The 27,178-nt window shown below is 50.5% G+C and overlaps 2 pseudogenes; both read right to left on the minus strand.

Moving 5' to 3' along the window:
• Positions 1-5,572: 5,572 nt before the first annotated feature.
• Positions 5,573-13,589, minus strand: LOC134426166 (28S ribosomal RNA; annotated as a pseudogene).
• An 897-nt stretch (positions 13,590-14,486) lies between these two features.
• LOC134426075 (5.8S ribosomal RNA) lies at positions 14,487-14,639 on the minus strand (annotated as a pseudogene).
• Between the last annotated feature and the right edge of the window lie 12,539 nt (positions 14,640-27,178).

Genomic DNA, 27,178 nt, shown 5'->3' on the forward strand with positions numbered 1-27,178 from the left:
TTCTGTGTGGAGAATATCCACCGGCTGCCCAATAACCCCAATCCACAATAGCCTTGATACTACGAGGGCAAAATCCCCTGGCTTGCAGTCAATACCCCACTGCCTGTGAACATGAAAAATGACCTTCGCAAGGGCCTCCATTCCTCTCACTGGTCCGGGAGTATCCTCCCCGCCGAGCTGGGCCAGCTGCTGCGGCCGTCGTTCACCCGACCAGGCGATTCCCGTCCCCCGGGCAAAGTCCCAGGTTTTGGCACCACTTTGTTGCCTCCGCTGGAGGTGTGATGACCTTATTCGGGAATGGCACAGTGACAATGCCCCTGCCACTCAGGCCACGTACTCGCAGACACCAATGTGGTGGATGGCAAATGGCATTTATTAACGGTTACACAGGGTTATATATAACGGGGGTTAACGGCCAACAAAATGGGGGGCTAAGTAACTTTAACAGTAAAGGGGAGGGGTTCTGTCTACCCGTAACATCACTAGATCTTCCGATAAGTCCCTAATCTCCCACATTTGCAGTTTAAGAGGGCATCATTTATTCAGGCCTGAGGTCTAGCAAGGGATAACTCCTAACATTATGTGAACATGTAATTCTCCCAATGTCACTAAATGTGTATTAGAATTTATCCATTACCGTAAAACCCACCCCAAGTTCCCAGATTTAGTCCTTTTTTCTATCACTGCATTCTTGAGCCAGATGTCTTGTTGTCTTCCAACCATTCCTGCTGGGAAGGCAGCCCCTGCATGCCTTGTTCCTGTGCTAAAAGCTCACAGGCACAGTAAAAATGAATTAACCCTTTTGATAATGAGCCAAAGGCTTTGTGTGGGCAGGCAGAGGGAGGCAGGAGGCAGAGCTGTCAGCAAAGGAAGGGCCCAGCCAGGTGGGGCAGCCGGGGGATGCCGACAGCCTGCAGGGACAGAGGCACAGGGCAGGGACTCCGTGGGACAGCCTGGGCTGCACAGGGCACAGGGATGGGCAGCAGCTGCAAGACAGCCCTGCCAGAGCCAACTTGGGCAGCACTTTGGCCATGGCTGCTGGCCCTGGGGCCAGGAGGGGACAAGTGACCCTTGCAGGCCTGGGGCCTCATTGTCTCCTTGTCCCTGCTCAGCAGCCTGGCAGACGCCACCACATGATCCTGCCCTTGGCATTGCACATCCCCGCATGCCAGTGCCCATCCCAGGAAGAGCCCTGAGCAAGGAGGGAGGGACAGGATCTGCCTGGCCAGGGGCTGGGGCTCAGGCCTTGGCCCTTTGCATTCCTCAAACACATCCAGCTTTGCTCAGCACCAGAGACACCTTTCCCTTGCTGTCCCCACGTGTCATCACTGCCTCCAATGTTCTGCTCTGCCTGGAGAACTTCCTCAGTTGTGTCCCTCAGTGGGACCCATTAAAACTTGTAGAAACTTTGGAGTTTAAATTTAATTTTTAGTTCCTGAGAAGTTCTTTGAACACTCTCTGGGACTGAGTCTTATGTAAACAGCAGCAAAGCCCTGAGAGGGTCATTAAAGTCCTTGTGCTGTGTCTGTGCTGCTGAGCTGGGCTGGGCTTCTGCCACAGGAGCTCTTGGAAACCAAGAAGAACACAAAAAGTCATTTCTCCTGATGAGCAGCTTTTCTCTCAGTCCAGCAGGGCTGAGGGCACTGCTTGCAGGTACCTGAGAGCAGTGAAGCAGAGAGAGACTTAAAGGAACTGGAAGGACAATTTTAAGCTCATTCATGGAGAAATCTTCCCAGTTTTTGACACAGTCAGTTTCTGGCTGCAGGGACCTCCTAAAGCTGGAGATGGCAGGACTGATGTGACTGTAAGGATGGCTGTGCTGCCCTTTCTGCTTTGGGGGAGGATGTGCTGCAGAGTGGGGTTGCCCTGGGCACCGTCAGAGGGACAGGGCAGGACAGCTCCTGCTGCCAGGGATGGCTGCATGGGGTGAAGCTGGGGCTGCAGTCAGGGCTGCCCAGGGCTTTCCTGCAGAGCAGCTCCTGCAGCCCTCAGGGCTCTTGGCCAGCCCAGGGCATGTGCCACCTGCCAGGGGCAGCTCTCAGCCTGCCTGGCAGCTCCCCATGGACGCTGCAGGTGAGCTGTGGGTGCATGGAGTGACTCCTGCCAGGGCAGGTCCTGCTGCTGTGAAGAGGGTGCTGTGTGGGCCAGGGCTGCTCAGAGCTCCAGCTCATGCCCAGCTCATTCCTGAGGGGACTTTTCATGGGGTCATTCAGGGCAGGGGTTTCCTGCTTGGGTCTCTGCTTTCCTGAACCTGTGCTCCCACTTTTCCCTGCTCAGCTTGGTGGCAATGGAAACTCAGCTGTGCGGGCCAGAGCAGGGGCTGAGGTTCTTCAGCCATCACACTGAGTTTTCCTGGGAACCTCAGCAAGAGCCTACACCTGCCCAGCCTCCAGATCCATGCAGCATCACCTTTCCCTGGTGCGCAGGCTGGGGGAGCTGTTCTTTAATCCCTGTAGGACCCAGCAGCTGCAGGGCAGGGCTGGCCCAGGGGCTGGGCTGGGCTTCGGCAGCTCTGGCAGGGAAGGAGCCCGGGGCCACAGGAGCAGCTGGGGCTGGGGCAGCTCCAGCAGCAGAGCCGTGGGCAGGGAGGGAGGGAGGGAGGCAGTGCTGAGGGCAGCCCTGCTGCAGGGCAGATGTGGCACCTGCTGGGCCTGCCCTGCAGGGCAGACACTACCCTGAGCAGCACAGCTCTTGTGTCCCCTCGCAGCCAGCACAGCCCTCAGCCTGGGGGCTCAGGGCCCTCAGTCCCTCCTGGGCCGGCAGAGCAGCCCCAGAGATGAAGGGCATCTCTGCGGCCATGTGCCCATTCCCTGCTGACCAGGGCCTGAGGGCCACTGTCCTGCCCTGCTGAGGCCTGCCAGGGGCTGGGCAGGGCTGGGCAGGGAAAGGCTTTTCCTCAGGCCCAACTCTCTCTCTCTCCTTGCCTTGCCCAGGTGCTGCTGGCATTGCTGAGGGGCTCTCTGCAATGGCAGTTCCAGCTGCAGGGCCAGGCCCAGCCCTTGGGCTCCTCCTGTGCAGGCTGAGCACAGCAATGGGGTGTCCCAGCTCCCTGTGCCCGGGGAGCTCTGGGCAGGGCAGCCTGGGACCCTGGCAATGAGCCCACTCTCCTCAAGCACTGCCATGGACAGGACCCTTGGTGTGTCCTCAGGATGCCATCCAAGCTGTCAGCTGCCTCCAGGGTACACTGGGGAACAGGAGTGTCCTTGGCCAGAGTGGGGCTGGGACTCTGAGAAAGGCTAAACCAGTTTGCTTTGCTGTGGGTCCCTCTGCTCTCAGTTGTGTCAGGCTGATTTCCAGGGGAACACAGGGACTGCCCTGGATTGCAGAAAAGGGCAGCTGGGGACCGACGGAGTGACAGAGCAGCTCCCCTAGCCCTTCACTGAGTTCCAGCCACTGCTCTTGCCTTGCACAGCTGTCTCTGCTCTCCCTGGGTGAAGCAGGAAACCCTCTCAAACTGCCTTTGGCCATCACCCTCCCTTAGTCCTGGGACAGAAGATGCTGCTGAGCTCCTCAGCCTCAGGAGCTGTTTGAGCTGATGGAATCTAACCCCAGGACTTGCCCCTGTCCCCATTCCGTGACCCCACTGCTTCAGAGCAGAGCTGACCCCTTGGTGTCCATGGGCAGAGCCCCTGCTCATCACAGCAATGGGGCCAGATCCCAGCAAAATTCCAGGCACGGGGCTGAAGGAAGAGCTCTGAGAAAAGGAAAACTGGGGGGCACAGAGCAACAGGGGCAGGGCTGGGAGAAAGGGCTTGCACAGAGCTCAGCAAAGTCTGCCCTGACTTGTCATTGTCTCCCCTTTGAACATCTCCCCATGACCCACTGTCTCCCAGCCGGTATTGGCATTAATTGTTGCAATAAAGGTGGCGTATTGAGATGGCCCCAGATTTGCCAGGCTCCACAACATTTGCCCTGTGCACCCGACCTTGTTGGGGTCATTATCATGCTGTCTATCCCTCCCAAAGAGTACCTCCAATACTGTCACTTCTCTCAGCTGTTGGATCCCATCCTCAAGAGTCTTCCAGCACATTCTATGGTGCTGCTCCTGCATTCTCTCCCTATGAACAAACCTCTCTCTGACACTTATTAAAAGCCCTGGCTCCCTTACAAAAATCTGATTGATACCTGAGTCCTGGGTCAAGCGTCCCAAATTCCTTGCCTCACCACCATCCAGCTGGACACCTGTACCCATAAGATCCCAGACCCAGAGTAACCAGGTTGTATAAGCCTCACGTCCCTGTGCGTACAATGTCTGTGTGCAGATTACAGAGACTTTTGTACATCAGGGACTCAGTGATGATCTCAACCATTGGCTCCCCTGTGAGTTGTGAGGGCCCTCCATTCTTATCCTTGTCTGGGTGCTCTGATTTCATCTTAGACCGCCTCGTTTCCACAGAGCAACTGCTGCTGGCTGTGACTGCCTCTGCAGTTCAGCTGGAACTTGGACAGTTGTAACATCTGTGGGTTCCGCTGCTGCACCATCAGACTCTCCCTCTTTGAGGCAGGGGGAGGTTTCCTCACCAGCTGGGGAAGTGTATTCCTTCAGCATCTGGCCCATCTCACACATCTCCTTCATCAGACCCCCCACCCAATCTGGGTGGATCATTTCTGAGGTGGGCTGTGGGGCGTGGTCAGGCTCTGGGGTGTTGAGGATTTTTTGTAGGTTGAGGAGTTCTTGCTAGACAATGGCCATATTCGGCCGATGCACAATCCAGCCTGCTTGTACTAATGGGCAATGAACACATTCACAAACAATGGATAATGGACATATTCAGAAATGGGGTCAGTATATCCTTGAGAAAGATACAAGAAGAAGAGTCATCAGGACTCAGCAAGTTTGTCAGCAAGCTTGGGAGAGTGAGAAAAAAGAGAAAGCAATGGGTGGGCCAGACAACCACAGCAAGATGCACGAAAAATTAGATGATCCAATCAGCATTTAATTTAGATGTGTTAACAGCTAGGATTAACCAATCATGTATTAGCTAGAGAAGCGTGGGCAGTAGAAACCTATTATAAATCTGGTCTTTTTAGGGATAATAAATTTGGCTTCACTTGATCATATTGGTCATGGTGTGATGTCCCTGAACATCCGCACCTCGCAACTGGGCTCCTGGAAGTCTTCATCTATGTCACATTCCGTGGGTTTTTATTTACTCCTTATTTGTCCATCCTGTAGAAAAGGATTGGTGTCAGTGGGAAACTGACATTGCTTGTTTGAAGGGGAGCCCACCCATCCTGCCTGAGGATGATGAACTCCTCTGTTTTAAAGTCTCTTTTTGAGGGTCTCTTCTTGGGTCTTCTACAGGTTGGTTTTTTGTTTCCTCTCCTCCAGGCTGTCCTGGCCTGTGCTGGGAAAAGCCCACTGCAGGGACATCTGTGCACCCTGGGATCCCAGGGTCCTGGGCATCTGCATGGGGATGGGCAACATAACAAAGGACTGTCTGGAGGCCTTTGGAAATGGGAATTTATGGACAGGTGGGACTGCTCAATCTGACTGCACCAGGCCCTCACCTCTGGATCTCCTTCCTGCTTGGCAGGGTTCCGTTTCCAGGAAGTGTGGGCAAGGACTGGCACTCACCTGCACAGAAAGGCTTCTGCCTTTTGTCCCTGTAGCTAAACCCAGGGTGAGATTCCTCCTTTAGTGCTCAAAGAAAGGAAAGGAAATCCCAGAAGGGATGTGCTCTGTCTTTGAAATCATTACCAATTGTGAGGAAGACCCCTGCTAAAGTAGGATGTGTCCCTTATCAAAGAAGGTCACCCTTCTGACCAAACTGATCCCAGCCCAAAGGCCAGGCCTTCAGCTGGGCTCTGGAAGGGGTTCTGCAGGCAATGTGTTCAGGGGAGAGATCTCCATTGGCCTCACTTCTCTCAGGGATAACACATCCCATCCCATCCCAAGGGTTCCCAGGATTATTATTGCAACAGCACATCATCAGAAGGGTAAAACTAACCTGTCTCATGACGGTCTAAACCAAGCTCAGATTCCCTATTAGTGGGTGAACAATCCAACGCTTGGTGAATTCTGCTTCACAATGATAGGAAGAGCTGACATCGAAGGATCAAAAAGCGATGTCGCTATGAACGCTTGGCCGCCACAAGCCAGTTATCCTTGTGGTAAGTTTTCTGACACCTCCTGCTTAAAACCCAAAAAAGCCAGAAGGATCATGAGGCCCCGCTTTCATGGTCTGTATTCGTACTGAAAATAAAGATCAAGCGAGCTTTTGCCCTTCTGCTCCACGGGAGGTTTCCGTCCTCCCTGAGCTTGCCTTAGGACACCTGTGTTACGCTTTGACAGGTGTACCGGCCCAGTCAAACTCCCCACCTGCCGCTGTCCCCCGAGCAGGTCGTGGCCGGCGCGCACCGGCCGCTTGGCGCCAGAAGCGAGAGCCCCCCTCGGGGTTCGCCCCCCCCCGCCTCACTGGGTAAGTGAAAAAACAATCAGAGTAGTGGTATTTCACTGATGGCCGGGACGCCGGCGGGCGGGTCGCCCTGCACCGCCGAGCGCGTGCCCGGCTTCCCACTTATTCTACACCTCTCATGTCTCTTCACAGCGCTAGACTAGAGTCAAACTCAACAGGGTCTTTTTTCCCCGCTGATTCCGCCAAGCCCGTTCCCTTGGCTGTGGTTTCGCTCGATAGTAGGTAGGGACAGTGGGAATCTCGTTCATCCATTCATGTGCGTCACTAATTAGATGACGAGGCATTTGGCTATTTATTAAACACATACAAACTGTATATGTTCCTTTTCCAGGTTAAGTAAGGTGGCCCGTCCACCTGATGTCCAAATCAGAATTTTTAACCCAAATATGGGCTAAGACGCGGTTATGAGGGATGAACCCCTCCCACCCAAAACCGATTCCACTGTCCAGTGGACCCAGCCAAGGGGAGGGGCCTTGTTTATTTACAATGTATTTACAGATACAGTCGATCTAGCTTTGCTTACAAAAATATGTACAATATCGACAGAGGCGAAGAGTACTTTAGATGCTAGGGCCCTCGCGGTTCTCTCTAGCCTCGTTTTAGAGAGACCAAGGGTGGTCAGCACCTCAGTATTCTTGCCTAACCATTTGCCACAGGCTCCCATGGGGAAGCCAACATATTCAATTTCCTTTGCATTCGTCTATTGTTCGATCTGCTTATGAAGGCGCTGATATTTCTTGGCCTTTTCCGAGGCGGCTTCACTCAATGAGATTTCAGAGTGCTCGTACCTCACTGTCACGTCAACCACGACTGCTTTAGACCCTTTAACAAAGATCAAATCCGGTTTAAACAATTCTTTTGCCTCATTCCTAATGTGTGGCTCCTTGTCTACTGCCCAACACTCCCTCTTAGCCTCTTCACTAAGAGTTTCACAGATGGCGTTATGTCTCTTAATCCTGGCTTCCTGAGTGATGGCGCAGTTGCCGACAATGTGGGCCACGGTCTCATATCTAGCTCCACAATGTCGGCAGGATTGAACAACATTCTCCTGTCTACCCCTAGCCAGGAATTCCCTTGTCGGGTAGACATAGGCTCTTAATTGTAGGGCCGTGATTAATTTTCGGTGAGGTATGCCCCCAAACCACCTTATCCAGGCATTACTGATCTCATCATTTTCAAAATTTTCAATTCCATGACCCTGGGATACCAGGTGGATCCACTTTTGAAATTCTAATTTCCTCCAATTACACGGTTTTGGATAGCAAATTTTAGGAGCGGGTGCTTCCCATTCAAGCTGGGCTTCATCATCACCCCCCAACTCTACCGCCGGTAGAGGCTCCCAAATTGATGGGACGGACTCTTGTGTCCCCCCTGCTTTTAGCCACAATCTTTCAAATAACCGTTCCAGATGGATTTCCTTCAAATAATTCACAAGAGTCTCATCCGAAGACTGTGCCAATCTATGCAGTCTTCTCGCCTGTATACTTGGAATGAGCGCCACCAATCTGATGAGACCTAAACCACCATCTTTGAAACTCGAGTACAAGATCGCATCACACGTACTTTGTGGAAGATGAAGCCATTCCTTGACCATATTACGAATCAACTGGTCAAGGGATTCGAGGAGGCCCACCTTAACCTCAGTATGGTCAGCCAAATATATCAGTCTCGGAATAGTATAAGTCCTGAGTATATCAACTTTCTGGAGAGGTTTTAAAGGCGAACGACCAATTCGATGGAGCCAAACAGTTAGCTTCTCTGATAATCTAGGGTCTGCGAAGCCAGTCCAGGGGTCTACCCATGTGCCAAGATATCTTTCTGAGGAACCTGGGTCGATCATGTTAAGAGGGGATCCGTTTATTACCCATGCGGGACAATCATTGATAGTATATGAGTCCCTTGTTGGCTTGATGTAAAAGCCAAAGTGTAAAAGTGACATTTTTCACCCTTCGTACTGAGGCCAGTAAGATTACAAAAGGCCTCCAGAATTTTGATGTTACAACACATGCCTTCCCAGGAATCACTCAGGAGCACTAGGTCATTGGCAAATGCCATGGCCGTAGTTTTCCAACCCCCATGATGGAAACCTTCACCTTCACGTTCAAGTTTACATAGAAGGGGGTCCATCGCTAAATTAAACAGCAGAGGTGACATAGGGTTGCCCTGTTTGACACCTGAGCGAATGTATATGGGGTCTGTTCTTCCCCTTCCAACGGAAATGTACGTCCTGACATCACGATACATTTCCCTCACTAAATCAATCACGTGTGAATCCACACCTCTCTGGACCAGACCCTCAAATACATGCTCATGACACACGGTGTCAAATGCCTTAGCGATGTCCACGAACACGACCCCCAGATGTTTGTGCTCTCCTTTTGCTGTTTTTACCACAAGTTGTAACAACTTGAGGTTCTCGGCACACCCTGATGCGCAAATAAAACCCCGTTGCCGGGGGTTAATGGGACAAGCTTTGGACAGCCTCGCTGTGGCGATCCTGGAAAATAGCCTAATCACCATTGAACCAATAGTGATAGGCCTCCAGTTATTGATATCACCAAGCTTCTCTACATCTGAAGACTTGGGTATCAAGACTGTCCTGCAGTCCCGCAGCGCATCTGGAATTGTACCGGTAATAAGCCAGAGGTTGAAGATCTCAGTCAATCGGGAAAATCTCGGGTCTTTTGCAATAATTTGACCCAGAGTAATCCCATCTGGCCCGGGAGCGGAGGTTTTACACATCTCTTTCAAGTTCTTATCCACCTCTTTCTCTGTAATTAGGGCCTCGAACACCACATTGTTCGCCTCCTTGTAAGGAGGGAAACCTAAGAGGCCACCAAATGTACCAGATGTATCCCATCTATTCTTAAAGTGATCGTGGACAACGCTCGATGGTACCTGGCACTGAATGGCTTCCGTGCTGTCCAAGATGATACGCGCGAGGCGCCTTCTATGTGACTTGAACAACAACTGAAATCGCAAGAATTTGCCCCTCTTGATAGCTCTTTTACACATCCAATTTGGTGTAGTCTTGGATGTTTTTTCGCCACGGGATGCCTCCTTTTTTCGACCCTTACAGATAGATTTGCTCTGGCTAGGCTCCCCCAGAATACCAAGAAACTCGTTATATACGTCATTCACCACACGACCTGGATCTTGCCCATCAACAATTTTCTCAAAGGCCTCCCGATACATGGTGAACTTTCCAACCGATAGTCCCGCTTTGATCATCTTGCGGTATTGGAGCTTTAACTGTCCCTCCTTCGGCAATTTAGCAGACTCGGGTGGATGTTCGATCCCCACGGCGCCTACTAGGCCTTCATGTTCTTCTGCGGAGGGACCTTTCACTAGACGGTGCCTTTTATCGCTTATCTGCTTTGCTGTCTTCATTGGAATATGCTCCGCTAAAGGTTGATTAATGTTCCTTTTACCGGTGTACTTGTCCACCAGTTGTATCAGGAGAGCCTCTTCCTCTTCAGTCCATACTTGTTTGTGGGCTCCTCGGGCCGATGACTCTTTAGGATGGGAAGCAATAATCCGCTCCTCATTCCGCACAAGAGGATGTCTTATCCTCTTGTGCTGACCCAGGCCAATCTTGGTGGCAAACCCTCGATGGCACACCTCACAGACCCAGTCACCTGTGGGAGCCACACACACCATTCCCTTGCAATGTGGGATGTGACACGAGATACTGTGGTATTTTAGATTTTGTTTACCACACTTCGCACATCTGAAAATGATCTTTCTCTGCCCGTGCACCCTTTTAAGATGATCAATCAGCCCCAGCATCCTAGTAAACCGGGTCTCACATTGAGGACAAGATGGCTGTTTGTCCGGCATCGATACGACCGGTGTTTTTGGCGTACTACCAATAGCTTTGGACCCGTAAGGAGCCTCGGGTGTTTTGGGCTCTTCAGTATCCCCCCTCCTACTTTCGGCCTCAGGTGTTCTGGGCTCTTCGAAACTTCCCTCTGCACTCACAGCCTCTTCCTGGGCCAGCCCCATAGGGGAGATCTCATATGGCTCAGGGAGTTGCCCCAGAAACTCCCAGACATCTGCATGATGTATACCATCTCCTTTGACAATTCCAGAGTTAACAAACTCTAGACTTACAAGATTGAACCCCTCTTCCCTGGGCAGAGAGGGCACAGATTTGGCATCATTGACCCTTAGATCTAATGGGTCAGTCTGAGTTGCAGTAGAGATGTAACGCAAAGCTAGAGATTGCACCATTATGTCAGTCCGCTAAGTTAAAGAAATGACCAGTCCAAGTGAGGGTAGAAATAGTCAGTAGTCGACCCTCTCTCGAGCTACCAACTTTTGTCCAACATCAACGGCCCGTGGACAAGGCACTGTGCAACAGCGAACAGGCTGCGGCAAACTCTTTGTTTCAGCAGATCGTGATACTACCATTGGGTGGCGAGCCCAGCAATAGGGAGGGCTGGTAAATGCCCTCACTCACACTGGGGCAAAAGTTGACTTAGTTACCACAAGGGCATCCGGCAGGACCGCGAGGAGGTGCGACTTCTGCAGCTGAGCCCAGTTAGTAACTATTCTTAAGAGAGTCATAGTTACTCCCGCCGTTTACCCGCGCTTCATTGAATTTCTTCACTTTGACATTCAGAGCACTGGGCAGAAATCACATCGCGTCAACACCCGCCTCGGGCCTTCACGATGCTTTGTTTTAATTAAACAGTCGGATTCCCCTGGTCCGCACCAGTTCTAAGCCGGCTGCTAGGCGCCAGCCGAGGCGGGGCGCCAGCCCAGGGACCCCCCCGGGGGACCCTCCCCTGCGCGAACCGCTCGGGGCGCTGGCTGCGGCAAGGCGGAGGGCGGGTGGGGGGGGGTGGGCGGCGCCTGCCGCAGCTGGGACGATCCACGGGAAGGGCCCGGCGCGCGGCCAGCTGCGGCGCGCGCCCAGCCCCGCTTCGCGCCCCAGCCCGACCGACCCAGCCCTTAGAGCCAATCCTTATCCCAAAATTATGGATCCGGCATGCCGACTTCCCTTACCTACATTGTTCCAACATGCCAGAGGCTGTTCACCTTGGAGACCTGCTGCGGATATGGGTACGGCCCGGCGCGAGACTTACACCCTCTCCCCCGGATTTTCACGGGCCAGCGAGAACTCACCGGACGCCGCTGGAACCGCAACGCTTTCCAAGGCGCGGGCCCCTCTATCGGGGCGAACCCATTCCAGGGCACCCGGCCCTTCACAAAGAAAAGAGAACTCTCCCCAGGGCTCCCGCCGGCTTCTCTGGGATCGGTTGCGTCACCGCACTGGGCGCCTCATGGCGCCCGTCTCTGCCACTCCGGATTCGGGGATCTGAACCCGACTCCCTTTCGATCAGCTGAGGGCAACAGAGGCCATTGCCCGCCCTTTCGGAACGGCGCTCGCCTATCGCTTAGGACTGACTGACCCATGTTCAACTGCTGTTCACAAGGAACCCTGCTCCACTTTGGCTTTCAAAGCTCTCATTTGAATATTTGCTACTACCACCAAGATCTGCACCTGCGGCGGCTCCACCCGGGCCCACGCCCCAGGCTTCGAGGCGCACTGCCGTGGCCCTCCTACTCGTCACGGCCTAGCCCCTGCGGGCATCGCACTGCCGGCGACGGCCGGGTATGGGCCCCACGCTCCAGCGCCATCCATTTTCAGGGCCAGTTGATTCGGCAGGTGAGTTGTTACACACTCCTTAGCAGATTCCGACTTCCATGGCCACCGTCCTGCTGTCTAGATCAACCAACACCATTTTTGGGCTCTGATGAGTGTCAGCATTGGGCGCCTTAACTCGGTGTTCGGTTCATCCCGCAGCGCCAGTTCTGCTTACCAAAAGTGGCCCACTGAGCATTCGCATTCCATGGCGCGGCTCCACGCCAGCGAGCCGGCCCCCTTACCCATTGAAAGTTTGAGAATAGGTTGAGATTGTTTCAGCTCCAAGGCCTCTAATCATTTGCTTTACCAGGCAAAACTGCCCATTGCCAAGTGCCAGCTATCCTGAGGGAAACTTCAGAGGGAACCAGCTACTAGATGGTTTGATTTGTCTTTCGCCCCTAGACCCGCGTCGGACGACGGATTTGCACATCAGGACCACTACGGACCTCCACCAGAGTTTTCTCTGGCTTCGTCCTGCCCAGGCATAGCTCACCATCTTTCCGGTCCTAGCACGGACGCTCACGCTCCACCTTCCCGGCCCCGCGAAGGGGCGGTGGGTGAGACGGGCCGGTGGTGCGCCTGGGACTACCAGGCGCAACATGCGCCACGGGATCCCACCTCAGCCGGCGCGCGCCGGCCCTTACCTTCATTGTGCCGCGGGCTTTCGACAACGGCTCCTGACTCGCGCACGTGCTGCCTGTCAAGCTCATTCCTTGGTCTGTGTTTCAAGACGGGTCAGGTGGGTAGCCAACATCGCTGCGGACCCCGGGCACCCCAGCGTGGCCTGTGAGCCCAGCCCAGTGGCGCCGCGCGGTCGGGGCGCACTGAGCGCAGTCCGCCCCGGTTGACAGCAGGGCCGGGGGCCAGCGGGCCCAGCCCCTGCACCCCTGCGAGAAACGCTGTGCTTTGAGGACACTTACCCCCCGCGAGGGGAGAAGCGACGCCCCCCGCCACGGCGCTACCACGGATGGGGTTTGCCCAGGCGACGGAGAGGAGGCGGAGGCGAGGATCCGCCAAACCTGCGCCAGACGAATGAAACTCGCTGGGTTGAATCCTCCAGGCAGACTGCGCAGGCCCCACCCGTTTACCTCTTAACGGTTTCACACCCTCTTGAACTCTCTCTTCAAAGTTCTTTTCGACTTTCTCTTACGATTCTTGTTGGCTATCGGTCTCGTGCCAGTATTTAACCTTAGATGAAGTTTACCATCCGGTTTAGGCTGCATTCCCAAGCAACCTGACTCTGAGAAGCCCCGGGCCCGGCGCGCTGGGGGGCCGCTACCGGCCTCACACCGTCTGCGGGCTGCGGCCTCGATCACAAGGATTTGGGTCCCCCAAGAGCGCCGCCCAGGAGGGGGGCTTCTGTACGTCACATGTCCCGTGCCCCACTGCGGGGGGGGATTCAGCCCTGGGCTTTTCCCTCTTTGCTCACCGTTACTGATGGAATCCTTGTTAGTTTCTTTTCCCTTGCTGACTAATTTGCTTAAATTCAGCGGCTCGCCATGTCTGATCTGAGGTTGCAAGGCCAAAGCTTGGCCACACCTCCCGGCCCATGCTGCTCCTAAAGAAGTGGCATGCCAACAGGCCAACAGCCAGCCAGCTTCTCCCACCTACTACTCTCACCTCCCTCCCCACTGGCTCCCATGCACCAGGGGAAAACAAAGCCAGAGGTAGAGAAGCAGAGAACGGAGTGCCCCATCCCAGAGACAAGAACCAAAAAGGGAGTGTGGCAGAGACAGCCCTGATGGGGGACCAGCCAAGTGGCGGCACGTGATGGCCTTGCTGGAGAGAGAGAAAAGCCATGGTGCTATTTGCACCCCGAGACTGCAACAGAAGAGGAGCAGGGCAGGCGAAGGGAGGAGGGGGTCAGAACCCCTGTCCCTGGCGCTCTCGCCTCACATGCACACGCAGCAGCACAGCACAGTACCCCCGTGGTACCCACCCGCAGACAGCCGCCTGCGTGGCTGGGAGGCTACGGGTGAGGCCTGCACCTCATCTCCCTCTTGCCCCCTCTGTTCTCCCAGCCCACGGTGATGTTTTCAACGCTGTCTCTCACTCTCCTCATCTCCCACCACCACCATACTGCGGCATGGGTGCCCCAAGGACAAACTCTGCCCCAGTGGCTCACTCCAGGAGTGGGGAGCTATGGATCAGTCCCTGAGTCTGCATATAGGGGGAGGAAGGCCCTGCGCGGCAACAATGATGATGACAGCCATGACGATGATGACGCCTGCTGGGTCACAGGGAAAAAATTGAGGCCGCCAAGGGAAAAGCATCCCTTGCCAAACCCCTGACCGCCTTCCCTCTGGGCACCAGCGAGCCAGCATCGTCTCCGCTGCTGACCACAGTCAACTGGCCTGCGAGGCGACGCCAGCCGCACCACTGTGGTGGCCCCCGGACGGCGACTGATCGTCAAGAAATGCTCAGACGGGCGTAGCCCCGGGAGGAACCCAGGGCCGCAAGTGCATTCAAAGTGTGGATGACCAATGTGTCCTGCAATTCATACTAATTCTTGCAGCTAGCTGCATTCTCCATTAACGCACGAGCCGTGTGATCCACCGCTAAGTGTTGTCTGGCTTTTGGCACCGATCCCGCACGCGTGGAGGGGCTGGGACCGCTCACATGAAGCGGCCCCTTTCTCTTGTGCTGAGGACGTGCAGGCGCGTGCCTGGCTTTGACCACCCTTACTTGATAGTCAGGATTGCAGACATAGGAGATCCAGCCACACTGAACTGGAATTCTTCCTCAAACCTCCACACTATGGCGGCACTGAAGGAGATCTGAGCAGTCTGGGTCCCACCTGGTGCACCGATGTCTTCCTCAGGCACAAACTTGAAGCAGAAGCCCACGTTGGCAGTTGAAGGGCTATAGGTGAAGGGAGCATCAATATCTCCTAGGTTAATCAGTTTCACCTGCAGCAGCAAGAAAGCAAAATGGAAATACATGTGGAATCTTCCCTTCTTGTGAGTTATTGTCTAATGACGCAATTAATACCCAGAAATAGCAGACGATGCTTTGAATGGCAAAAAAATACAACAGGACAAGTTCTGCCTTGAAGTTTTCATGCAAAGCAGCGGCAACTCCACAGAACTGGAGTCCACAACCCTGGGGTTATCCCATGGACACAGAGCTGTGCACCTCTGATCAGCATCACCAAGTTCATTCAGACCTGGCCCTGAGAGCAACGTGGGCTGATTGCAGCTGCGCAGGGAATCACCCCAGAGCTGCTGCTGCCCCAGTGAGCACAGCTCCAACAGCACCATCTACTCATTCACCTTTTCCCATGTCATGAAAACAATACATTGATTATGAGGCATCAGCATCAAAATGTATAGACAGCATCATCTTTTGGTAAGAAAACTCAGCATGTCTTTGCCTCCCACAGCCAAGCTTTTGGAAGTGTCTGGCATGATGTAGTGCCTCATTTTCTACCTCTTTCAGCTGCTCTCTCTTTGGATTTTGTTGCAAACTTGACACTATTGGGGAGGAGACAAATAGGTAGAAAAATGCTTTGCTTTATTCCCAGGAACACTTTTCTCTTTCTAGAGCCAGAGATGCACCAAGGCTGAAGTGTGTTGAGGGACTGGTCAGCAAGGGAAAGAACTCCCAAGCCCTTTGCAAGGGCCAGCACTGAGCCAGGAGGCTGGATGGCTTTCCTGTGACCTGCAGCAATAAGCAGGAGACACTTGACTGGAAGCTGTCTGCAGTTGACAGAAGCTCAAAGGCAGCCAGTTTGTTCCAGCTGCTTCTGAACAGCCCAGTCCAAAGGTGTCTTGTGTCTGGCACTGCCACAAAAGCCTCTGAACATCCCTTTTTGACCCAGGCTTCGTTTCATATGCCAAGGGGTTGTTTTGCAGCAAGCCTCCCAGCTGATTCCCAAAGAAGGAACTGGGGCTTCATGAACAACAGACACACCTTTCAGACCCTCCCAGATTTCACCAGTAGATCAAATATTCCCTGCTCACAACTGCCCAGGTCGGCAGCAATTCCACACTTCCACCAGGCTTGCTCTGCCTCAGGAGCCATCAGGATCCACCCCAAGCCTTCTGCTCACGTCATAGATGTGGGGGGTGTCGATAGAAATGTTCCCAAGGTTCAGAGTAGGAGAGCTGAATTCTACCAAGGGTCCTTGGCCTTCCCCTGAGAGGTGCAGGGGCAGCCTGCTCTCACAGCCTGGGGAGAGATGTCTATCGCACTACAATCATTCCCTCTGTTATACTGGATTTTCCAGGCTGCCTCAGTGCTAGACCCTGACTCTGAGCTGGATGCAACCACCTCCTGATGCTGCAGGAAAGGATATGGACCCTCCTCTTCCCTCAGCCTTGGGGCTGACTTCTAATTTCTAACCCATTCCTTGGGCTGCTTTCCAATTTCAGCCACCAGTCTGCTGAGTTTAAAACATCTCTGCTGCCTTGTAGTGACAGGCCAAGGAGTTACAGGTATAAATTGAAAGAAAGGAAATTTAGCTTAGATATTAGGAAGAAATTTTTTACTCTGAGGGTGGTGAGACACTGGAGCAGGTTCCCCAGGGCTGTTGTGGAGGTTCCAGCCCTGAAAGTGTTCCAAGCCAGGCTGGATGGGGCTTGGAGCTACCTGCTCTAGGGGGAGGTGTTCCTGCCCAGAGGCCTTTAAGTCCATTCCATCCTTAACATACTCTGGTTCTATGCTTTCCTTCCCATGCACTTAGAGGAGCTTTGAAATCATTCAGTGAAGGCACAGAGCTCCTACAGAGTTTGGCAATTACCAAACTACCTGGCCCAGGAACACAGGACTTCGTTGCCAAAGTCCCCAACTCCTGACACTCAGCACTGTGTTCTATTTCCACAGACAGAGCTGCAAGGGCTCAATTCCCACAAAGGGAGAGAGGCAAGTGCTGGCCAAGGCCGCTCCTTCTACCAACACCCTGGGCTCAGGGGGGCTCAAACACCTCTGCTCTGCTGCTGTCTGGGCACTGGGAGGTGATCCAGGCTCAGGGAACACATTTGTAACTCAGCTCCTGCTGCCTGATGATGGATCCATGTCAAATGGACCCATCATCCTGGAGGCCAGGGGCCTGCAGGGGCTGAGTGCTTGTTCACTAAAGCTGTTCTGCTCTGCAGCTCTCTGGCCTTTGGGGGAATGCTGGCAAAGCCATGGCATGAAAACCTCTCCCTGCACTGCCTGGGCTGTTCTGGGATCAGTCAGGCACACACAGCATTCTGAGCCCTGGCCTGGCACAGGAGACTCCTTGGGAGCTGCAGGGCCAGGGGGGATGTGCCAGCACTGCCCTGCTGACCAGGGACTCTTCCCAGCACTTCCATGGGAGCCCCGTGGGCTCAGGCTGGCACCATGGCTTCACTGAGGGGGAGAGAAGCAGGGCAAAGGAGCTGTACCTGAGATGCTGCAGTAAGCCACACTTCCATTCTCCAGTGCTTCCAGGGGTCTGAAGGTCACCTTGAATTTGGCCAAACAATTTGGCCCAATTTCTCCCTCCTACAGCAGAAAGAGACAGCAAAACATTGCTCTGCAAACTTCACATTTCTTGTTTTCAACCACACTTCTGTAAGCCTCTGTTTAGAGCATTAGTAATGAGTGAACAACACAAGGAGCCCAAGGAAACACTCCAAACCCAGCTCAACACAGCGCTGGAAGCTCTCAATGCTCAGCTGTTCAGCTGCCACTCTCCACAATATTCCTGCTGCTCTGACAAAGGCTCTTGGTCACATCATGCTGCTGTCAGCTACAGTGGGATGCTACTGCCACTGTGCACTGGTGGCTCTCCACAAGAAGAAGGGAACATGATGCCTGTCTTGGGTCGACTATATGATGCTTTTATCCCAAATCGTCTTGTTCTGTTTATGCTGAATAATAAGTTTTGCACCTTTAAGACTTGTTGCAGAGAGTGAAGGGGGGAGAGAAGAAGCAGCAGTTTGTTTTCAGACACTGCACTCACTCCTCCACACTCCTGCTCCTGGACTGCATTGTGTGTGGATGGACAGACAGCGGGACAGAGCTCTCCTTTGCTTTTAGTTAATTTAGCTTGCTGAGGCAAAGAAGTTCCCTGGACTGTGGGGTTTTTTTCCCTTTTCTTTGGACCTGTTCAAAACTGCTCTGGACTGAACACCAGAAGAGCACCGACAGCTCCACCTGTGGCCACTGGGCTGGGCCTGGTCTGCCACATTTCCAGCACTAGAGGGACTGATCAGAGACTTAGTGAGCTGAGCTGCAACCCAGGGAGGGACTTTCTCAGTTTGTCATCTCTTTTGGAGCAGCAAGGGGTTTTATTGATTAATACTGTTTAGGGTTTATTGTTTAATAAACAGGTTTTTTCCACTTCAAGGAGGTCTTTTCTCCAGGACCGGTTGGGGGTAGGGGCCGATTGAATCTGCTTTCCGAGAGGAGCCCCTTTGGGGGGTTCTCTCCCAAATTTGCCCGGAACCAGAACCTTAGAAATAAAAATATTAGTTTAACCTGTATTGAAAGAAAGCAGAGGCTGGCATTATTCTAGGGTTTACTCCAAGATGAGAAGGGATGTTGCACTGTGCAGACATCAGGCATTCATTGTCTCTCACAATGCCATGTCGACGGAAGGGAACCAGGACATCATTTTGATCATCACAGGCTCAATTTTATTGATCAGTACGGCGGGTTAAATACAGTTAATAATGAGCTTCATACATATTGCAAAAGTTGAGCTCAGGATTGGTCAGCTTACATATCAGCACCTACGCCTACTTCTACATTCCTATGGTTCTACTTTTGATACTTTCTACATATTCTTAGGATATATTCAGGACTAATCTCAACTCCCTATCCTCATGTTGCAGCAAGGTCACTGCTGACTTTTCCTTTCAGCTTGCTGACTGCTGACTTTTCTCCTTCAGCTTAACCAGTGGCATTATATCAGTGTGGCCTTTCTCAGCTAACCAATTATTAATAATGCTCTCCACATTTCCCCCGTTTTCTTCTTGTGCAAGGAGATTAGTTTGCCATGTTTTTGCTATTGTACGGATGACCATGTTTTGGATACAGTTAAAGATACAAGGCAAAATAAGCAAAAACAGTAAAATTACACCCAGCAGTCCTATAGCATAGATCACAAGGTTCCTCAGCCACGGTCCGAGTCCCAGGCCTTTAAGCCATTCGTCAATTCCTAAACCGTCTTCTTCCTTAAGTTTGTGAAGTCCCTGTTGTAATTCTTTTATCTTAGTGTGAATGGACACTGAATGATCAGACAGATTCATGCAACACATTCCCTCGAACTCTTCACATCCATGCCCTTGTGCTAAGAGCAAAAAATCTACAGCAGCTCTATTTTGCAAAACAGCATGGTTAACACTTTGCACGTCTGCAGTTAGCATGTCTAGGATTTGTGATGTCTTGTTCAGCTCATCCCTTGCCCAGCATCCTAATTGTTTTGCTAAATTCATGGCTTTATTGGCAGATCCTCCTGGTAAGATAGTTGAAACCACCACCTGTTTGAATGTGCCCCAAAACCGTGGATCTCCTATCTTGCTGCAGTCTAAGTCATGTATGCTACGTTTTCTCCTGTTTGAATTTTGACTCAGCTGCATTAGCAAGGACACATTAGGATGAAACAGTGACAATTTTCCCAAAAAACAGGGCCCACCCTGTGGTTTAGCTGGTATACCATTCCATGCCCTGTCTCCACAAATCAAAAATATTCCTGTGGGTAATTTCATTGGTGCTGTGATATTTGTGCCGTTACATTGACTGTAATGCTGTGGAGAGAATTCACTCACATTCAGGGATGAATCTAGGGTGGCCCATGTTTCTTTAGGTTGGTTTAAATTCTGAGCACCCGAAAGTTTGAAGCTAAACCATCCACCAGCTGTAGTGTTAGATATGCTGGCATTTGTACTTCCAAAAAGATCCAATTCCTCAGGAGGAGAGTGCAAAGAGGTGTTAAGTGATTGGATTAGTAAGCATTGACGATAGCCATCACTCTGACCTGCAGTATACCCCTGTTGCACCGGCAATGTGATGTTTGACATGTTAGACATACATAAGGTTTGATTGTTTATCAAACTACAAAATTCTCCAGGAGACCACACCGGAAGTCCCACCAGGCATGTTCGAAATGGGTTAGTGACTCCTCCAAGGCTAAGACAAAGTGATGATTGGTTAGTTTGATTAGCAAGTGTTACCCATAAATTTTCCCTTGGTTGACTAAAGTGTGTTACTCCTACTGCTTCACTTGCTACAGCATTGAGCAGTATTACAAAAACAAACCTCATTTTTCTTTCTGCTTGCTTTGCTTCTCCTTTTCTTCCTTCTGCTTACGTTGTTTTTTCTTTCTTCGCTGTCTTTTCCCTGGTTTGCTAGATTGTCTATTGTAAGGCTGAGTCAATTTTTGAATATACTGATCTAATTCTAAATCAGCATCCTTGCTCACAGGTATAGCACGAGGTAAGTTTGAAGGCAAATCAGCTTTGCAGCGAGCTGCTATGATACGTGAGGCTCTAGTAATTTCAAATATTCTAAGGCTTTCCTGTAACTTCCACCTAAGATATGCTATAACCACTTGTTCTGCACTCTCAAAGAGCTGTAATCCTGTCCGTCCTGGCAGGCCAGTACTTTGTTCAAGAGCTCTAACCCAGATATGATTTCGAATCCACTTTCCAAAACAAGATGTACACCATAAATATCCTAATGACTTCTGTGAATACCAATAAACCTGATTACAATCTGCACAATGCAAAGCTACCCATGCATAGCATTTATCTTTATCCTTTTTGCAAACATAACAAGGAAGCGAATGTAAGTAAGGACCAGTATAAAACTGTGTATCTTCAACCCAAAGCAACCAATTCAATGGTGGTGATCGCAAAGCCTCTTCAGCCTTTTTACTATATGAGGCTAACAGCTCAAGGTCTTTCTTTAACACAAGGTGTATCTTATTTCGTAATCGTAGTTCTTGTTCGTTATCCTCCTCAACAACTATATCCTCCCGAGAGTCCCACAACAGTAAAATTGTTCTAATCATAGAAAATTAATTAGCAATCACTGATACCCCTATTCAAATGAGACCGTTCCCTTTTTTGCCTTCTTCTTCTTATCTGTCTTCAATCTTGCTGCTCCTAATTTCACTGGTCCTGCCACTTTCAAACTTAATTTTTGCAACTTATCAACGCAGCAATCTAATGCTCTATCAGGATCCCCTTGGAAGGGTCCTACAACTGAATGCTCTGTTAAAGGCACTAATTTCCTACACCTTATAGAAACTATACGTGATTTACTTTGAACCTTAATTCTATTTACAATACATTGTATTTCCCATCGATAATAAGCAAGAACCTTCTGTTCAGGAGACTCATAAAGATTTAAAGCTATATATGCGTTTTGCCCCGTTTGTCTCCTTAATTCATCTTGCCAGCTTTTACCCCACGTGTGCTCGTGTTTACAGGTATGACACCACAAATCCCGTAATAATGATTGTTCTATCCAAAAAGTTCTTTTACAACCCCCACAACGTAGAGCTATCCAGGCAGCACAATGTGGATTGTGACAGTCAAGGCAATGTAGTTTCGCTGGATCTGTTAAGTGAAAAGTTGATAATGAGTCAATGAAACCAATCAACTCCCGGGCCGTCCGGTAGTGACGTGTCAGTGCTCTGTCCACCGCTTCCGAGTACCCCTTCAATTGAAACAGTAGTGGTTGTAGGACTAGAAGCAGTTTCTTCCCCAGTCGCTCCTTGTCCTCCTCCGTAAGGCGATCCACCGGAGGCTGCATCAAAAACAGGTTTAGTCCACTTAGCAGGCACCCACAAAGGCCCTGTAGGTGAGGAAACACAAAGATACCCCCGACCCCAATATAATACTTTTGCAGGTTTTTCCCATAATCCTGTACTTGGGTTCTTATACTTAACCCAGACCTCTGCTTCCTTAGTATTTTCCTGACCTGACCTCGGATGATGTTTCATTGCAGGGGGGTATCATCTTCCCCAAAAATGCATAAATGATTAATCACATACAAAACCTTAGCCAAACATGCTTGTGGATCTGTCAAATCTTGATGTTTTTCAATATACTGCTTAAGGGTACCGTTTGCTCTTTCCCGTAAAGCTTTCCTTAACTGTATCAGTAACTCATACAATCGTTTATTATTCACTTCCTTAATTGCTGCTTCCTCTATTCGTTTGACTACTCCTGCAACATACATAGAGTCTGTGACCACATTTAAAGGCTCCTGTAAGTTGGACACCGCCCATACTACTGCTAACAATTCCAAAGTTTGTAAGCTATCTGCAGGGTCTGCTGTGAGGAGTTGATGCTTCCATTGTCCTTTTTCTTGCCAGGTAACAGCAGCACGCCTTGATTTCTTTCCTGCATCTGTAAAAACTGTAATAGCTCCTTCTATGGGGTTTTCTTCTCTCAAAGGTCGAGTAATCCAGTTCCATTCTGTCATCCATTGCAAAACTCTAGGCACTAATTTACTAGTCTCTACTTTAGCAGGTGACATCAATAATGCTTCTTGTAAATTCTTTGAATTTATCAAGTACCAGTCCAAGGTTTCTTTTTCCATAGGTAATCTAATAGTAGCAGGTTCTCTACCATCCACTTCAAGAATTCTGAGACGCCCCTTTTTGATTAATGCAGCCAATTGTTCAATTTTTGAAGATATTGTTTTCTTATGCTGTAGTGGTGGTGATAACCATTCCAACACCCGTATCTCCCCCGTTTTCTTTTGCAACTGAGAGAGAGCACCAAGCAAGTGGCAAGGGCTATTCCAAATAGTAAGGTCAATGGGGTGGTCGAGTTGTCGACGAGACACATACCCTTGCTGTACACAGTTACTAATTTGCTGCAAAGCAAGATGATGCTCCTTTGTCAGGTGTACAGGAGTAGTAGGGTCCACACCTTTTAACAAAGGTCGTAGGGCTTCTAATAAGTGATTTGGTATTCCCACAATAGGCTTCAGCCACTGTAAGTCTCCCAGCAACTTCTGTGCATCATGTAGAGTTTTAATGTCCAGTTGTAATTCCAATTTTTGTGGTATCACTATTTGATCCATCAAAGTCCATCCCAAATATTTCCAGGGCTTTGTAGTCTGAATTTTCTCTGCAGCAATAACAAGTGAATATGCAGCAAGAGTATTTTTAATGGTGTTAATCTGTAAAGAGGAGAATGGCTGTTGCTGTGCAAACAAAATATCGTCCATGTAATGATATATTATAGTTGCTGGCCATTTACGACGTAGTGGCTGTAATGCTGCATCAACATAAAGCTGACATAAAGTGGGAGAGTTGCGCATGCCCTGCGGAAGAGATGTCCATTCAAATCTTTTATCTGGTTCCCCACGATTTATTGCTGGTAAAGTAAAAGCAAATCTCTTCATGTCATCAGGATGCAGGCCAATAGTGAAAAAACAATCCTTTAGGTCAATAATTAAAAGTGGCCAGTGTTCTGGAATCATAGCTGGATTTGGAAGACCAGGCTGTAAGGCCCCCATTGGTTCCATTTGGTCATTTACAGCCCTCAAATCATGTATCAAACAATATTTCCCTGATTTCTTTTTGATTACAAAAATAGGTGTATTCCAAGGGCTTGTGGACAGTCGCAGGTGTCCCTTTGTATATTGTTCCTGTACCAATTCATGAGCATGCATAAGACTCTCCCCTTTTAATGGCCATTGCTTAACCATCACCGGTGTATCCGTTTTCCAGGTGAGTGGAATGGGGAAAGTCCAAGCAATGGCAATTACCCCAAAGGGTGCTGATTAGTTAACACCACTCCCAATTGTGTTAAAATGTCCCTTCCAATTAAACAGGAAACTGTAGGAGGCAGTTGAACAATTGAAAACACAGCAGATATTTGTTGATTCTCAATGCACACAGACAAAGACGGCGACCTGCTTGCCAATGTAAATCCTCCTACTCCTGTGAGCATGTTTGATGAAGGAAATAGAGGCCAATGTTGTGGCCAGGCTTCTGGAGAAATGATGCTAGTATCTGCTCCTGTATCCAATAATCCATAAAGGGTTATGCTTTGATGCCCATAGGTAATTTCAACCTTTTGTTTTGGTCTATTTTGTAAATCCACAGTTAAAAGTGTAACACCAGTAGAGCCAAAACCTTTTTCATCCCGTGCTTGCCCAGTAAATGATTGTATTCCCGATGTCATTTGTGACAGTGGTACCAATTGTGCAATGCGTTGTCCTTTTGTAATTTTAATCAGAGGATAAAGGGTGTAAGCCATAATTTGTATTTCCCCGGTAAAGTCCGCATCGATAACACCAGGCAAAACAAATAATCCCAACATAGTTATAGAGGAACGTCCCAGCAATAATGCTCCACATGTTTGTCCATTTAGTATAAGAGGACCCTTTATTCCAGTGGGTATCCTCTCAGGCCGGTTCGTCATTAGTGTGACGTCTACTGCTGCTGATAAGTCCAAGCCGAGGCTCCCGGTTGTTGCGGGTTGCAGACAGGAGGTGGCAGCGATGTCACGGCAGCTGCTGGTGTCTCCGATGTCACGGCGGCAACTTGTGTCTGGGCGCGGCCCCCATGATTCGCGCTCTGCAAATGGTTTCCCGACCGGCGCCTACAAGCCGTAGTGTTGTGGGAGCTGGATCGGCAGTGTTGACACCATACGCCAGTTGCTCGGCACGTTCGGCGTGTATGTCCTTCGTTGCCGCATCGGTAACACTTGAGGAATGGCTTCGAGCCCCCTTGAGTGAATGCCAGAGAGCCATTTCGGAGAGGAGCAAGAGCAGCTAGCACCTGATTTTGGGTGGACTCTGCTTGCTTTTGCAACCCCAATCCTAATTCCTTTAAGGCTTCTGCTATAAATGCCTGTGAAGCTGTTGGCATTAATGCCATTCGCTCTAATGCTTCCTCAATAGTCCAATTTGCCCCTAAAGTAGCTAACACTCTCTGGGTTGCTGGATTGCTATTTTGCAAGGCACACTGCTTCAATAGCGCCCCCTTCATGTAATCTGCCACACCAGCCCGATCTATAGCAGTAGCTGCTCTATCTATAAAATTTCCAAATGATTCTTCCCTTCCTTGCTTAATACCCATATAAGCCGGTAGCCCTCCTGGCTCTTTAACCATGTCTATTGCAGCATGCACCAACCTCATAGACTCTCTAAGTTTATCAGCTCCCGATATCATCTGTGCCTCTGTACGCAAATATGCCCCTAAGCCCATCAGCTCCTCTACTGTCACCCCATGTAATGGGTCTCCCTGGGCTCGTTGTACAGCAACCGATTCATTTACCAATGCGTGCAAATGGGCATTAAACAATAACTGCTGATGCTGAGTAAATATCAACCGAACTATTCCTCTTAAATCATTAAGACATAAAACCTGAGTATTAAAAAGATAATCTAACATTTGCTTAACAGGTTCACTTTTTACTCCAAACTGACTAACCGTAGAACGTAGCTGAGTTAACAACTTCCAATCTAAGGGAGTATATTCTGCTATATTATGCGTAAGGTTCCCCTGTGCATCATACGGTGGTGTGTATGTAACTGGACATGCAAGACTAGAAGCTATTTCCACCGCCTCACCATCCCCCATTTGCATTACTTCTTTCGCCAAAGCAGCCCAAGCTTCCCTCCTCTGTTTAGCCATCTCCCCCCATGGATCACGGTGTGCCCCTGGGATGGGATCTGGCCCTTTAAGGGTGCTATGCTGCTGGCGCTTCGGTGCAGACACCGAGGTTTCGCGCGGGGGGGGCAGTGAAGCAGGGGCTGGCTCGCGCGGGGGAAGCAGGAGCCCCCCCTCCCCCGCTGGAGCTGACAGTGAAACTGGAGCCGGCTCAAGCGGAGCCTGCCTGCGGGGGGGAACCAGCCCACCCGCTGGAGCCGCCTCGGGCGGGGAAATGGGCCCCTCCCCCACCGAAGCTGTAACCGGAGCCGGCTCATTGAGGGGAAGCGGCGGAGGCAAGGCTGGCGGTGGAGGCGAAGCTGGCTTGCCCCTCCCCCCACCATCCGACTCGCCCTCCCCCTCTGACAGGAAAGGTGCAGACGGTTCCACTGCGCCTATAGAGAAATCCTCCACACCACTTTGCTGGGGACTCTTAGGCATAAGTACCTTAGTTACAGAGGGTGCCAGGGGATCATCTTCACGACCATACCCTATATTCCTCTTATGAGCTTCTGTTGCCTATTCTGCTGCCTTTCTCTCAGAGACCTGCTGAAGTAACGTGTTATACACCACCCGCCATAACTTCCCGAATTTCTTTGCTGACTTATCATCATCTAGTACTGTATCCCACAATATTTCCCCAAACTTTCTCCACTCTGATAACTCATGAACTGTATGAGGATTAGAAAAGATACCCTTAGCATGGCCATAAGCTAATAACCCTGGTAACTCCTTTTTTAAATCTATCCCTTTTATCCCACGCCGCTCTAAACAGGCGGTAAATAAATCATATGCCGCTTGCCTATCCATACCTATTAATCAGCACGCGCTGTTGCAGCTCTCCAGGCTCCGGCGGGCACGTATTGGCTTAAGTCACAGTTGTGAACCTTAAGGGTGCTTCAAATTCCGGCACCGTCCCGGCTGCTGGGACCCAAACCCAACTTCCCCGACCGTGGCGTAATCCCTTTTTCTTTTAATCCGAGAAAAAGGGCAGAGATTCGGTTATGCCCGCATTCTCCACCATTTGTCGACGGAAGGGAACCAGGACATCATTTTGATCATCACAGGCTCAATTTTATTGATCAGTACGGCGGGTTAAATACAGTTAATAATGAGCTTCATACATATTGCAAAAGTTGAGCTCAGGATTGGTCAGCTTACATATCAGCACCTACGCCTACTTCTACATTCCTATGGTTCTACTTTTGATACTTTCTACATATTCTTAGGATATATTCAGGACTAATCTCAACTCCCTATCCTCATGTTGCAGCAAGGTCACTGCTGACTTTTCCTTTCAGCTTGCTGACTGCTGACTTTTCTCCTTCAGCTTAACCAGTGGCATTATATCAGTGTGGCCTTTCTCAGCTAACCAATTATTAATAATGCTCTCCACAATGCCAGTACTCAGAATCAGGACTCTGGTTGATACGAGGACGTGGTGGTTTGCTTGCAGAAACAGAAAAGGAAAAGGTTTTCTGTCCCTGTGTGCAGGACAACTCCAAAGGCCCATTT

This window comes from Melospiza melodia, chromosome 17, assembly GCF_035770615.1.
Source record: "Melospiza melodia melodia isolate bMelMel2 chromosome 17, bMelMel2.pri, whole genome shotgun sequence".
Lineage (NCBI taxonomy): Eukaryota > Metazoa > Chordata > Aves > Passeriformes > Passerellidae > Melospiza > Melospiza melodia.